Consider the following 13,900-nt stretch of genomic DNA (forward strand, 5'->3'; position numbering starts at 1 on the left):
TAGATGGGCTGCCAATAAATATAAATCGACAAGAAAGATGATTTCTCAAACTGAGCCTTATTCCAAAAAGAGGAAGTTGTTTGCTAAAGACTATGGTCCCAAGACCTTAAACTAGGAAATCAAATTGGACATTCCTCTTCATGTCCAGAAGGAGAAGCAGGGGACTCTGCCTAAAGATGTTGATAGTGGCTTTCAAAAGGAAAGTATTTTGATGAATTTGGTGATGGAAGCGAGTAGAAGCCAGGAGAACTGTTGGAAGTGGGTAGAGAAGGAGATTCATATGCTCAAAGAGGAGATTAAGGAGATAATTGATATCTTCAATGATTTTCCTGAGCCTAACAAAATGGAGAAGCTCATGATCATGAGCTAGAAGCTCTCCCATGATGTGGAGGTTATGAAATATAATCATGAGCAAAGAATTGAGAAGGTTGAGCAATCTATGGAGGATATGAAGAATAACCTTAAGAATTTGGTAGACATAAGTAAGGAGGCCATGAGAAATAGTATGGAGGGGATGGAAAAGATCAATTCCATGGTGGTGGAGTACAGATCCAATCCTATTAATAGTTATTATCCTGGTGATAGTAATATAAAGAAAGATCTGGGTGGTGAAGACTCTATTGTGGGTGACAATAAAACTACGGGCCCCAGTTCCAGGACTAGAAGCAGGAGCAACAATAAGGGTACCTCCAAGTTAATTATGGAAGACTTGGAGGAAATCAACAAGGTTATCATCTAGAAGAATAAGGAGCTGGTGCACTCGCTTAATTGATTGTTTATCTATCCTTTGTTTTGTTACTCATTATTTGTTTGTTTTTTACTTTTGAGCTCGGTTTGGGGTGTTCCCCTGTTTTGTTGTAACTCTTGGTTTTGGGTCCATGTAAAACCCATTTATCTTTATAAAAAAAACCTTCCATCAGGTTGAGGAAGACTACCTATGAGCACTCGAAGACAAATCTAAGGTCAAATACTCACTTGGAAAACAATACCTATAGTGAAAGGGACTCGTGTCATAATTAACAAGTTGGCACAAAAATCTATCATTATGTTGTAAGATAATAATATGTGGAAGAGATTTATATAGATTAATTTGAATGACAACATAATCATATGAGGTATGGACAAAGTCAGTAGTAGTTTTAAACACCCAAAGGAACTGATCCAAGGCATTCTGAAGCACCTCATAGGTAGATTTAAACCTAAATCAAAGGGTGATAAGGTATCTCACAAAAATATGGGCAACATCAATCAAATTCTTAAGAGGGTTAAGGGAGGGTGCTCATGTACAAAGAAAGAGAGAGTGTGAGTACCATATCTAAGAGTTAGCCTCAAGAATATCATCAATATCATTAGGAAAATCAAAACCAAAAACTAAAGAAATCCATAGCACAAGAATAAATCTCTATCTTATCATCCACCAAAGGGAACCAATGAGTTGAGACATAGCAATTCAGGTCGAATAGAAAAGACCACAAACTGAAAAACCTACTAAATTGGCCTACTTTAGAGAATAAAATCTCATAAATCTCATTCTCTAACACCTCCTACCCTAAAACCACCTTGGGGGATGTAGAGAAATAAGTAAATGGAACACCCTTATAGAAAGAAACCCTAGCCTAAGGAGAAGCTCACAATATTTTTCATAGAAAATCAACATCTATAGGTTCTTTAACAAGAGATAGGGGAGATATGAATGGCAACAACACAAGTAGTGGCCAAACTAGCCTTGTTGTGGGAAGTAGAATGTCAAATAGTAGAGACTACAATAAAACCCAAAACAAAGGAGGAAGAGCCACCAACATCATCTATCAAACAAAAAACATTTGAAGCTGCACTAAAAATACCAACAAACTTGGCACAAGTAACTTCATCAATGAAAGGATTTACTATAGGACCCAAGACAACCACTAGGTTGAGCACATGATAATAATATATGGGGGAGAATGGGGAATTTTAAAAATTAGAGAAACAACATTAGGTAGAAGACATTCTAGGAGGCATTGCATTGAGTAGATTTATCATCATGATGTGTATTGATAGGTGCATTTATTAATACACAAATTACTAAAAGTTAATATAACCCCTTTTTGTTCTCAAAATAATTCTTCCACTCATCACCCTCTATTATCCTAATTTGGTGATATCCATTATTTAAACCAATTTTAGTAAATTTTTTAGGCTTAACCAATCAATCCATTAGATCCTCTATTCTAATTATAGGTTTTCTGTTGAGTAAGTTCACATCATCCATTCACCATCCTTGTTTGGTTGCAACACAAATAGAACTAAATATGGGCTAAGGCTCTCTCTCATCAACCCTCATTCAATTAGCTTTTACACTTGCTTGTTTATTTCCTTATTTTTTATATACCTCTATCTAAAAGAAACTATGTTGGGTAAGATTTCCCCTAGAATAAAATTAATATGATGGGTAATGCTCCTTGTAGGTGTATACCTTGGTCATTGCTACCATTTGATACATCTACTTACATCTCCTCAAGAACAACTAGATTTTTTCTTCTCATTTTTAATCTCCTTAAAAAATTATTTCTCTATCACCAACAATGTCCTTGGACCACTTTCTATTTCTTTATCTTTACTTACTAATGGTGTAAAAGTATATCATATTCTTTTTTTCTCTACTGTATAAGTCTTTTATATCCCATTATGGATTCCCTTTTAGTGAAAATATCATGATCTTCCTAAAAGAAAATGACACATATCTATAGGCATGATATCAAACCACACATCATCTTCATCAGTTCCTATTAAAAAAATGTCACTAGGAATTGTTGACCAGCCAAGACTTCAAGCCCTTTTTGTAACCATGACGAATTCTAAGGTGTAGAATGAGCTCTCCTTTTTAACCCCAGCTTATCTACCATGTCAATTGAGACCAAATTATTAGTATTCCCACTATCTATAATGATAATGCAATATTTTCTACCCACCTTGTATACAATTTTAAATAATCCTTTTCTTTGGGAAGGTATTATTTCTCCTTTTGTTGGATTTAGTAGTGTCCTTTTAATCATAAGTGCTTCTCCTCTCTCAAGCTCATCTAGTTGAAAAATTAACCCCATAGATTTTGTATCTCCTTTAGCAATGTGTGCACATGTAGCTTATATTCATTTTTATCCTTTTGACTTGTATTGAGAGAATTCCTAAAGTATATGGCTCAACTACTAACATTTGAAACATGTGCCTTCAAAACCTCTATATTTTCCTCTTTTCTATTCTTACTCATTTGTCATCTCTCTTATTTTGACATTGAAGGGATGATATTTTTTTCATTATTTTTACTATTGTCCCCTTTGATAAATCCACGTCTTCCTCTAACTACCCAATGATTTATTTTCATTTCTCTATTTATTTGAGGGTATATTAGTATGCTTCTTCCATAGTCTGTAACCTCATCATGCTTAACTCAACTAGAATATTCATCATCAATCCATTAATATATCTAGCAACCTTCTCATTGTCTGATTCGTTATACCCTAATCTTTTTAAAATTTCATAAAATTCTTTTGTATAATATTTTATGTTCAACTCTCTTTGTCTGAAATTTAATAATTTCTCAAGAATTTGAAGTTGATAACTATCAAGCAGAAATATGGCGTTCATTTTTCTCACCATTTTATCCCATCAAGTGATTCCATCTTTACAATTTCTCATTCTCTTAGTTTGCACCTCTTTCAACCAAAGTTCTCCATAACCTTTCAATTTTGTTTGAGAAATATTTGTTGGAATCAAGGAACACTAAGAGGGGGGGTTGAATCAGTGTTGTGCAGTTTTTAACATTCTTAATATCTTCTTTAAACCACTTAATGCAAATAAACAAAAGTAGAATGCAAATACACAAAGAAAATAACCACAACACCATAACACCAAGATTTGTACATGGAAACCTCGGTTAAGGGAAAAACCATAGTGGGATTGAGACCAACAATATTAATATACCTTATTAGAAGTATAACAATATTACATGAGGGGAATTTGCATGTATTTATGCACACTACCTAGAGCTCACTGCTCAAATTACAATAAGAGCTACAACCCGAGAAGGCTCACTTCCTTACAAATGATTATAGATAATAATTGGAATGTCTGAACTAATAAACAACATATACAAATGTCAAAACAGTTATGATTAAGCACAAATAACATATTCTTAGTCTACTCTACTGCATTGCTCTGTTATAATATTGTTCTATATTTTGGAGCTTAGATCTTTCACTTGCGCACAAATCTCTCATACACACTTTCCACACAACCATTGATATAAAAAATGATTATATCAATCACTCATATATATCCGCAACATGAAATTAGATCTATTACATGTTGGCCCAAAAATGCATAGCGTGCAAACGAAACGTGTTACCCAAGTCAACTTAATCTGATCCCAAACAACCATGTGGACCCCAAAAATTGTCCACACATTTCCCACAAGTCAACTTAACATTTTTAACACACCAAAAATCACCAAAATTACTTTGTATAATCCGCACAATGAATATCCACACATTACTACTCATGAACACTATTCTACATGAAAACCTATCTAACAAATCCTCCAACTCACTCAATACTCAACACTAGAGGCCATAAACCTTGAATAAGGCATATTGCACATCCATAATGCTTCTCAAAGATCTGCAACATAAAATATTTAACACAAATGATCTGCTAGCCAAAATATTGTACAAATCCGTATACATGCTGTTTTATATCACCAGACCTCACCGAACCTTGGTCTCTCTTATGGTATGAATGAATCATGAACTGTGGATTCAATATTTGACTCTAGTTGCCATCAATGAAAATATCTAAGCAATAATGCAGTGTATCTTGACAACAATCTCCCCCTTTGGCATTGATGGCAACACTTAGTGAAATATGACTAAGTGTCAGACCAAAACCAAAATAATGTGCACTGTAACAAGAATATATCAACTGGGCTCCAAGAATTAGAAAATCCCCCTAGGATCAACATTTTTCACTCCTCTGCACTCACCCTTTGACATCAATGGGAAAGGTAGGGTTCTAGAAATAAAAAATTCAAGCCAAAAATGTTATTTACATATGTACACACAGTCCTCACTCACAAAAAATTGAAGATGTCTGCATAATAATTCTTCAATGTACCCAAGTGGATATCCCAACTCTTCATTGGATTCTCCAACATAGTTATAAGGCCGCTGAAAAGGTAGGCTTGTGCCTCTGCAATATTTATCTCTTCCAGATCATTATTAGCTAGAGCATCTTAAGTATCCTTCAAGGCACTAAGCATAACATCCAATTTGGGTAATGAAACTCCAAAGTTCTCCAACTCTTCCAATTATTATCTCCCTGTCATGATTCAAGCTTCTAATTTTATCAAGCAATGATATCACTTGATCTTCATGACTACTCAAACAATCTAATAGAGGATCAATCAACTGAGATATGTGTGCTAGCTCATCCTCATTCTCCTTAGACTTCTTTTCAAAGTCCTCTATGAACCTTTTTAAGGATAGGAATGTTTTGTATAAGTTTCCACCTTCGAATAATGCATCCTTCATGTTGTTCACATAGGCATCTAAAGTGTCTTTGTCCTTTGCAATCATCTTTTTTAAGGTTTAGAGCCTCTTAGTATTAAACTCATTCTACACTTTCTCCTCAATGAATTTCTCAAAAGATTCAAAGTGACTATCTATAGATATGATTAGACTCTTCAACTACCCAGATAGTGTGACTAATGTATCCTTTTGAAATGAAGGCATTAATTTCTCCAAAATACTAGATGCCATGGTAAGAAACATACTATCCTCAGTGTGTGACTCTAGAAGATCCTCATTGGCCTTTGCTTGAGAAAATGATGCAAGTTGAAGGTTTTGGATAAGAGATAGAGAGGCGAATTGTAGATCATCAATTATCTTCTTTCCCTTTACTGTCTCTTAGTGTCTTTTGCCCTAGTCTCAACTTCAACCTTAACCTCCACCTTCCCCTTTTCTATTTATGCATATCCCATAACCAGTTTGCTCAACAAATGTTGTGCATAAATATCCAATATCTACTCTTCAACTTCATATCCCATAGGCATAATCCATACTATCTAGGGCTCCATAGCTTCCATTAAACATTGATCAATGTCAACCATAAAATAGATTGTGTCTTGATATTTTCCATTATGAACTTAGGGATTCTTTCCCTCTCATGTAGTTTCTTCCAGAAATTCTTGAAATAACCCCATAAATTCTTATTCAGGACCTTAGAGTCACCAAAATTGTATGTATTCTTTGATTTATGCTCCTACCAGCCTATCAAAGGCCCATTTCACCTGCCCAACACCCGATACTTCATTCATAAAGTAAAAAACCAAACATATACAACAATATTTCATACTTGAAAGGATGTTTCTAGCTCTCTTTGATCTTCTTCAAATTCTTTATAAGCTCACTCTGGAGCAGTTCACAAAGATCATACTTCTTGTTTTCCCTCATCATTTGATAGGTGACATATATTATGGTACCAGAGATGGAATTCTCCCTACTTGAGTAATAGATATTATATTCGATTATCATAGAGGAAAATTTGATGTCATGCTCTAGGATGTAGTTGATAGTCATCACCCATTTGTCAAATTTTGATCCAGTTGTATTTGTCACAATATTATTCTTTACAACCTTCAAAGATGGCAGCTCTCCAGATGCACATAGACCTATCATAGCTTGAAAAATAGTCCTAGTGATTTTATGGGGCTTGTTTAACAACATAAATTCATTGTGCATTATGTTCAATATGTACCAGATCCATTCGGGTTCATAGGGCATTGAAAATCTAACAAACTACATGAAACCCTTGTCTTGTAACCCTTGAAATTCTGGTTTTAGCATCAAATTCTTATCAGACAGTTGATTGCTATATAGATTAAACATATGTGAGCTTCCCAATTCTTTGATGGGACAATGTGTGTAAACCCTAACATCTTCAATATGCAGGACACCATAGGGCTCAGATAAAAATACACTTTTTGGATCATCTTCCATGGAGATAAATGGATGATTTTAGAAATTTGGTCGTGCATTCCTAGTGATAGAAACAACAAGAGGGGTAGCAACACCATATGCAGCCATTTTAGAATTTTAAGACTTCAAACTTAAAGAGTTCTATCAATAAATACCTTGATCATCAGATTAGGATTTCTTGCCAAATCGCCTGAGAGATCTTCTTGCATGCTTCGATTGCTAAAAATTCTTCTTCGGAGCTCTCCAAACCTCTTCTCTTCAAATGTAAAGTGATAAATGAAGTGGTGAAATTTCTTTTATCTTCCACAAACCTAACTATTCACTATAATAAATACACTTTTCCCTAATACATTTAGATATTCTGCATTTCATGAAAATCTTCCATGGATCTTCAAATCTGCTCAAACTCTTTCAAAAATCTACCAAAAACATTTGTGATCATCACATACACCTTTGCAACTTGTCGTAATCTGGCACAAATCTAAAACAGGGGGCTTGAAATATTTTTATGATAGCTTCCCCCAAGGCTGGATTCCTTAGTAGAATCAGGTGCAGACACATTTCTAGCATGATCATTGCTCTTTTTAACCCAAGTATTCTTCAACTGGTCTCTGATCTCATCAACCTTTGCTTTTCCCTTCTCATCTAGCTTCACATTATTTTTCTTGTCTTCCAAACCTCTCCTATTCATATTTATGCATCTGTAGTACTTTACAATGCAACCGGATTTGTTGCAAGCATAGCAAACAACATTTCATTGCATAGGTCAAAAATTCATCTGATTTCCTCTTGATCTACATTGATTAGCAACATGTCCAAATCTACCACATTCATAACATCTAACATTTCTCTTATTTGGAAAGTTATTTATCACACTTCTATATTCATTTTACTTTTTACCATACTTGTTGCATTTAAAACATTGACTGGTAAAAGATGGACCATTATTGATCATCCTATTTCTGTATTGACTAGCCATATGACCAGATTTATTGCAAACAAAATAGTTACCATTGAACTTATGAGCATTAAGTTTCCTTATCAGACACATTCTTGAATTCTTCTTCTATTGTGCTAATTTGAATCTTTCACCTTTCTCAAATCCAAGACCTTTAGTATCATTGGGATTCTTCTGGCTTGCAAGAATTTCATAAAGCTTGGTTGAGCTAATCTAGAACTTCTCATTCACAAGCCTACAACATTCATCAAATTTTCCTTTCAAGGATTGAGTAAGCTTCTCCTCATTCTTCTTCCTTTCCTCAATCTCCTTCATCAATCTCATCACAATAGATTCCATCTCATTCTTTTGGACTTTATTAGCTCTAGCAAGTGTATCACACTCTTCTGTCTTTTCCAAGAGGGCTTCCTCATCAATGCTTTGACTTTCTTTCTCCTTCAACTTATCAACAAGTTCCTTTATCTTTTCTCTTGACTTGTTCAATTGATCTTTTAATGATTCAATGAAGTTATCAACATCCTTAAGGTTTTCTTTTGCTTGCTGGACCTCATCTTGAGCTTGATCAAGATCCTCAAGTGCTACAATAAACTAATGTCTAAGACTATCAGAATCAATCTATTCACTTTCCTAGATCCTCCTCAAGTTGTTAAGCGCCTTCTAAGGAACTAGGATCTGATACAAATTGTTGGAATGAAGGAACAATAATAGTGGGGGAAGGGGGTGAATCAGTGTTCTACAATTTTTAACATTCTTAATCTATTCTTTAAACCACCTAATGTAAAGGAATAAAAGTAAAATGCATAAACACAAATAAAATAACCACAACACCATAGCACTAGGATTTATATGTGGAAAACCTTGTTAAGGGAAAAACCATGGTTGGATTGAGACCCAAAATATTAATATACCCTTTTAGAAGTATAACAATATTACATGAGGGGAATGCACATGCATTCAAGCACATTGCCTAGATCTCACTGCTCAAATTATAGTAAGGGCTACAACCCATGAAGGCTCATTTCCTTACACATGATTACAAATAATAATTGGAATCTCTAAACTAATAAGCAACATCTACAAATGGTAAAATAGTTCTAGCTAAGCATAAATTACATAGTCTTACTCTACTCTACTACATTGCTCTGTTCTAATATTCTCTATATTCCAAAGCTCAGATCTTTCATTTGCTAACATGAAATTGCTCACAATTTCTCATACACACTTTCCACACAACCCTCGATATAAAAAATGATCATATCAATCGCTCATATATATTTGTAACATCAAATTTGATCTATTACATGTTGGCCCAAAAACGCATAACACACAAATGAAATGTGTTACCCAAAAAAGATCAATCCAATCCAAAACACCCATGTGGACCAAAACAAGTTGTTCATACACTTCCCACAAGTCAACTTAACATCCTCAAACACACAAACAATCACCAAAATTACTCCACGTGATCTATACAAAGAATATCCACACGTTACTGCTGATGAACATTGTTCTACCTTAAAACCTATCTACCAGATCCTCCAACTCACTCAAAACTCAACACGAGAGGCCATAAAACTAGAATAAGGTATATTACATATCCATAATGCTTCTTTGAGATCTGAAACATAAAATATTAAACACAAATGATCTTCCAGCCAAAATATTGTACACAACTGGATACATTGTTCTATCTCACTAGACCTCACCGAGCTTAGTCTCTTTTCTGGTATGAATGAATCATAAACTTTAGATTGGATATCTAACTCTAGTTTCCATCAATGAAAATATCTGAGGAATAATACAATGTCTCTTTCCAACAATATTCACCCTTTTGAGATCCTCCACTTTATCATATTCAAATTATTCCTTTATTTCTATTATCCAATCTATTGATTAATTTGATTCTAAACATCATAAGAAGCTTAGTACATCTATTATTGTTCCCTTACTAATATTGGGTTTATCTCTTATTAATCTTCTTTCTCCAATATTTCTATCTACATCTACATAAGTCCCACCTTATTATCTTGCCATGTCTACTCCATATTCACTACAAGTATTTCCATGCCTTCTAGCGCATCCATCCTTGGTTGAACACCTCTTTTTGCCTCCAATACCTTATCTATCCTTCTTTTTTCTACTACCTATGTGACCTTTATATTGGTGTCATCCTACTACCCTCATTCTCTTTTATTTCTTCTTATTATAGTCATTCTAGCTAATATCTCTAGTTGTAGGCACACACCTATATAGTCAGTTTCATAGGGATTTTCTTAACCTCAATAGCAACTCAAAATATTCCTTCCTAGAGTTATGGCTAGGCTCTAGTGATACATTCATGGCACCCAAACTATTATTGATACTAAAACTTGGAAAAACATGGACCAACAAATTCTAAATAGATCTACAAATCCTAATGTACCGTCAAATGTTTAGCTAGAAAAACTCATAAACAAGCTAGAAAGGATAAAACTATGCTACGATAACAACAAAAAAAGTTGTAGACACACTAAGCATGCTACAAGAGAACATTATGAGTTACAAAAATAATCTATGACTTCAATAATGTTATGTTTTAGAGAATAGTATGTGGCTACAAAATTATGCCTAGAAGGTACACAAGTTATTTGCACTAATGTTGTAGAGTTTTTAATCAAACAACATCCACTCATAAAATTCTCAAATGTTCACATAGAAAAAAAAAATCACTTTTTAATTGAACCACAACTTATAGAGTCTCATTCATAAGAAAATGCACACTCCATGAGAGAAAAATAGTATTCAAATGGAGATATTTGGTTACTTTTGATAAAAAATTGTTCCTTTTATAGTCATTATAAAGAATTCATATTGCTTTGGAATGTTGTGCTAAATATTAGATTCCTTTCTTACGCTTTTTGGCTCCTTGACCTCATGTGCTCTACTATTGTCTCTATCCTCTTCACTAGTTGTGGGATTATCTCTTGCTACTCCTCCCTATTGCCCTCTATTATTCTCTCTTTTTCTGCCTTTCTTTTTCTCTAAGAGTCTAGAAACTTCTACTGAATCTCACCTAAAATGGTTGCAACATTCAATTACTGATGAATTCTCTTAACTCATATGTTCAAAAATCTTTCTTAAAATTCATTACTTCCATGTTCCTTGATTATTCCTCATTAATTATCATGTAAATAATTAATAAATGATCAATGTATCATGCCCTTCTATAAAATAATGTCCATAGGAGAATGAACAAAATTAGATATTCTTTTATTTTTATAAGATTGAACAAAAGGAATTTATTGTACTACATTTAGGACTCTATGGATAGCATGATCCCATGACATTGAGGGACATTGTGCTAAGTTCAAATTGTTGGCAAATGCACACTCCAATGAGATATTGTAGGTGATTGAAGGTTTTGTCATTGATGGCAACCTTGCAATCCTATGACACCGGCAAGACAATTTACCGACACCAACAACGACAGACTCTACACTGGCACATAGAACACCGATAGTGAAAGGAAGTGTATCGACACCCAGGCCGACAAGAATTTTGTTTATAATATATTTTGTAATTAATTATAAAATCATTTTAATCCAACTTGGCAAGTTGTAAAATGACTCATATATGTATGAGATCATTATAGAACATTTTGTAAGGAAGAAGATAGGTGAAATAAGGCAGACCTATATTCGAATTATAGGTTAAAGGTTTATGTATGAAGCAGAGCTAAAACTGTTAATGGATCTGGCATAGTAGATGCTATTTTGAAGCAGTACAAGACATTGGATTCACATAATCCATTTTGTAAGTCAGTGAGACTTCCCATTTTATAATTGAGTAGTGAGCTCTAGGCACTTGGCCTTCCTGCATATGCAGACCCCTATTGTAGTAGTAATATTCTCTTATTGGCCAGTAAGTGAATATTGTGGGTCACAAATCCCACCGAGGTTTTTCCCGCACTAGGTTTCCTCATTAAACTACTGTGTTATGCTGTTCTTTTCATGTGGTTGATGTTGTCTCTGTTTATTGCATTACTTTTTCTTTACTGGTATACAATATTGATATGCTTTACATGTTTTAAGTTAAGAAAATTATCAAACCGGTTAGATACTGATTCACACCCCCTCTCCATATCTTTGGGAATCCTAACAATTGGTATCAAAGCTTGGTCCTCTATTTTCAGAAGCCTAACAGCTTGAGGAAGATCTTGACACCAGTAGAGATGGAAAACTTGATGAAGCAATTAGAAGGAACTCTCTCAGACTATGATACAGAAAAGTTGAAAAATATCAAACTTGAAGATGATCTAAAAGTTGCACAGGATATTATTCAAGCACTTCAAGAAAATCTTACCATTGCAAGAAACGAGATAAGAGAACTTTGTGAAAAGATGCAAAATGAGAATGATGAAAAGGAAACTCTTGGTGATCTGATGAATACGATCAAACAAGAAAACATGACAACAAAGAATGAGATGCAGGATATGACTATGAGATTTCGTAAAAAAATTGAAGATAGAAAGAAGAATGAAGAAGACTTGACTAGAAGACTGAATGATGCTGCAAATGAAAACACAAGACTTAGTTATGAAAATGATTTGTTGAAGACAGATCTAATGCATGCACTAAATAACTCAAATGAACTCATGAGACAAAAAGGTATCTTTGAAAGAGAACCGGATACTGCAAATCAGCACAAAGAAAAATTCAAGAAAAGCTTAGAAGAACTTGGTGACTTGTTGAGGAATTAGAAACCTAATGGTGACACTAATGGCCTTGGCTTTGAAGCTAGTAAAAGGTCTGGTACTGCAAACACACATGATCATAGCAAACTGGTAAGACAACCCACTACTTATAAATTTAATGGAAAATGCTTTAACTGTAACAATTATGGTCATAGAGAAAATCAGTGTAGATCTAGAAATTATCAGAACACTAATACACCCACTGGTCAATGTTTCAAATGAAACAAAGTTGGTCATAATTCAGAAAATTGCAGAATGAATGTAAGATGTTATGTTTTTGGAAGATTTGGACACTTATCTAATCAGTGTAGAACACAAACCAGAATAGGATATGGGAAAGCTATTCATAAAACAATGTGACTTGTTATTCTTGCAATAAGATTGGACATATTACAAAATTTTGTAGAAGTAAGGCATCACCGGCATGTAATAATGGTGCTAATTTGAAAGGTAAAGAAAAGGTTGAAGAGGTAAAGCAAGAATTTTCAAAATAATGGATCAGAAAGTCAGATCTAAATATTGATAGGACTACTCCTCCGCCGACAAAATAGAGTAACACTCCACCTATATGAGACTCTTCATCTAACTGAAGAAAATTCCTTTGAGGGTTTAGCAACCAAATGTGAAATATGCTATTATACCCTCGGTTGATGGTGAGAAGTTAAAATTACTTCTATACTGGCAGATAAGTTAAGTCATTACTTAACCGACAAGCATTAAATGTGGTTGTTGGTGAAATTAACATTATAAAATAAGTGTTTTGGCCACATTTTCATTTCATCGAGCATTCAAACCTTTGAGAGCGCAAAAATTATTGAGCGAAGGCATTCCAAGCAAAGAAGTGAAGAAATTCATCAAATCATTCCTAAGGTAGATAAAGGTATTTATAACCATGGCTTCTTCATTTGTTCCTAAATTTATTCCAAACCCTACTATTGTCAAAGTTATTAAATGCCCTAGACCCGTATTTCAATTAGTTCCTGAAATTGCCAAGAAAGATGATAATATTGGTGCATTTTCCCAAATCCCTAAAGGAGTAGTTTTTGTTGAAGACCCTAGAATGTATATACATTGTCATATAGAGGAATTAGGTGATGAGGAAATTAAGAATATGCATAAATCTATAATTTGTGATGAATCCAAAAATATCAAACCTGAACACAAGATAGTAGAAACCTTAGGTTTCATTGAAATTCTTAG

Source organism: Cryptomeria japonica, chromosome 1, assembly GCF_030272615.1.
Source record: "Cryptomeria japonica chromosome 1, Sugi_1.0, whole genome shotgun sequence".
Taxonomy (NCBI): domain Eukaryota; kingdom Viridiplantae; phylum Streptophyta; class Pinopsida; order Cupressales; family Cupressaceae; genus Cryptomeria; species Cryptomeria japonica.